This window comes from Pygoscelis adeliae, unplaced genomic scaffold, assembly GCF_000699105.1.
Source record: "Pygoscelis adeliae isolate BGI_AS28 unplaced genomic scaffold, ASM69910v1 Scaffold76, whole genome shotgun sequence".
Taxonomy (NCBI): domain Eukaryota; kingdom Metazoa; phylum Chordata; class Aves; order Sphenisciformes; family Spheniscidae; genus Pygoscelis; species Pygoscelis adeliae.
Genome location: NW_008825111.1, coordinates 1,499,450 through 1,501,777, shown reverse-complemented (window position 1 = coordinate 1,501,777; position 2,328 = coordinate 1,499,450). Strand labels below are relative to the sequence as shown.

Here is a 2,328-nt window from a genome sequence, read left to right as displayed (position 1 = left end):
ACTTGGGCACCTGAAAACCCGTTGCGGCTGCAGCGCGGGTGCTTGGCTGGGGCTCGCACGCAAAACCCGCGGCTTTTGAGACACAGAGAGAAAGACGTTCCCTTCGGTACTGCTGCCTCGGGTTAAATTGTCTGGAACTATTGGTTTGGAATAAATAAAAATACAATTTTCTCCTCTTTCATCTACTCACCCCAGCAGCATGTTTCGTCAGAAGGGAGATACGTGCCTTCAGGGTTGCCTTCATTACTTGACTAATGCATCTGTTTATACACAGTCTTCAGTTATTTCGTTCCAGAACAAGCACATGCCTCACCAGGAATATAGTTAAAAGTGTTGGTACGGTGTCAATACATAAGCCCTTCAGCGTACTAGCCATGCATTTGTTCCGGTGATCACTTCGTGTCTCGGGGAGAGAGAATTTATTGGTGGAAGGGGACAGACTTACAAGTTGTTAATACACGAAGCATGCATATTAAATGTGCAGCTCCTGTTACTACAGAAGCTGTTTCTCAATAACTGGAGCATGAGCATTTGAACAGTGAGCGTGGAGAACCTCGCGTGCTTGCCGGTGGCCAGCTCTCAGGTCCCGCGGTAGGCTGACGTGCTTATCGTACAGCAGGGCGATGCACCGACGTGAACATCTCCTGAAGTAAAAGGACAGAGCAACCTGCCATGCTCTAGATAGAGGGATTAGGGCTTTTCATAACACCTTTGTGAACTTGCTTTCCCAAGGGGGTTCTTTATTTTCAAAGATTTTTAGCTCTGTATTTACCAGGGAAGAAGGTGCATACATTTTTGGAATAACCGATTCTCCTAAAATTTGAGAAAACAAAGAGCCAGAGCAGTTTGACCCAAAGCTATCCTGAGTTACATATATTCAAAACTTCATTATCTGATTGCAGTACTTATATTTATTATTTTTGAGAGAAAAAAGCCTTTTTGTAAGTCTAATCAAGTATGTATTAAGGTTCTTACAGTTAATTAAACATTTAAAGGGTTCTGCAGCGTAGCTCCAAACACTTACCTCTCAGACATGCTTTGCATATGATATTTTACAACTTGTTTAATTTTAGCAGTCTCGTTTGAGAGATTTCTATACTGGCAAACCTGAGGCAGTGCTGATTTACATTTTTTTCCCTTTTTGTTCTTTGTACTTGGGTGGAGTTGAAAGCACCCAACCACTTATCCAGATTTATCCCCGGTTGCATTTGGCACAAATTTACCCACTATATTTACTCTTCATTGGGATGATAGCAAAGGAATGGGGAAATCCATAATAAAAGAAGGATGCTAAAGTTTTTTATTTGATCTACTTGTCTGCTGAGATTACATTATTCTAATAAACCACTATTATATCAATTAAAACAAGTTCCTCCTAATCATCATAAAAGAAGCAAGAAAATCAGTATATTTTGATGGCATATCTGTAAGACACTTTTTGAGTTGTACTTAGTTGGAAGCAACAGTCATCATAATTCTCCACAGACACATAGATCGCCAAGGAACAGTTCTACTATAGTAATTTTTATTTTAATTCAATCAATGCCACATCAAATATTCTTTAGCACTATAAGACTGAGCCTACGAATGACCTTCTCAGTCTAGCCTTGAAAATCAGGCCTGGATGAGAGATCCAAGGGAGGCAATAATAAAATGGCAAAGCCACCACGCGCTGAGGAGAGACTAGCACTGCCCAGCGTGCTTTGAACCAGCCACTTGAGTGATCGGACTACTCTTCGATATATTTAAAACCACTTGTGGTACTTACATAAAATGACTGTTTTTAAAAGGTCACATGATATAATAAATGTAAACCCAAATTATAACCAATATTATTCTTTGCAGCAGGATGGCAAGATATAAAGGTCATACTTAAAGGTAGGCTTACAAGAGAGCCTGCGGCGAGGCTCAGAAATCCAGTATCAGACCTGAAAAGCTGCAGGAGACTTTGTGGCCCTGGGTTGAGGGAGAGGCTCAGCTGCAGCAAACACTCTGCGCAGAGGGTGGGAAGGCATCTGGCCGAGGAGCCAGCAAGGGCCAGCTAGGAAGGGGCAGCAGAAAGTGGAAGATTTGTTCCAGTTGGGTTGGACAGGAGCCTGAACACCTGAACGGGCGTCTTTGGGCGAGTCCCACTGTTCAGCTGTGAAACTGGACAGCGTGAGTTTCTGGCTGGTTGTAAACAGCTTTCTTCTCATACCTGCTATTAGATTTATGGGAGTACCTTAAATGCACTTATTTCTGGGCACGATCCATCCTACGAGAAGTCTGACAGCTCCATAAAAAGTGCAGATTGCCTTGCTGTCGGCTTCTCAACAACCCTGCCTCCAG

General features: G+C 42.7%; 1 protein-coding gene across 1 annotated transcript in view; it reads right to left on the bottom strand.

The window, feature by feature from the left end:
- The window catches only part of POPDC3 (popeye domain containing 3), a 15,184-nt gene extending 14,796 nt beyond the window's left edge, over positions 1-388 (bottom strand). The window contains exon 1 of the mRNA XM_009327928.1: positions 191-388. The gene's annotated coding sequence lies outside the window, so the exon portion shown is untranslated. The remainder of the gene's footprint in view (positions 1-190) is intronic.
- Positions 389-2,328: the final 1,940 nt, after the last annotated feature.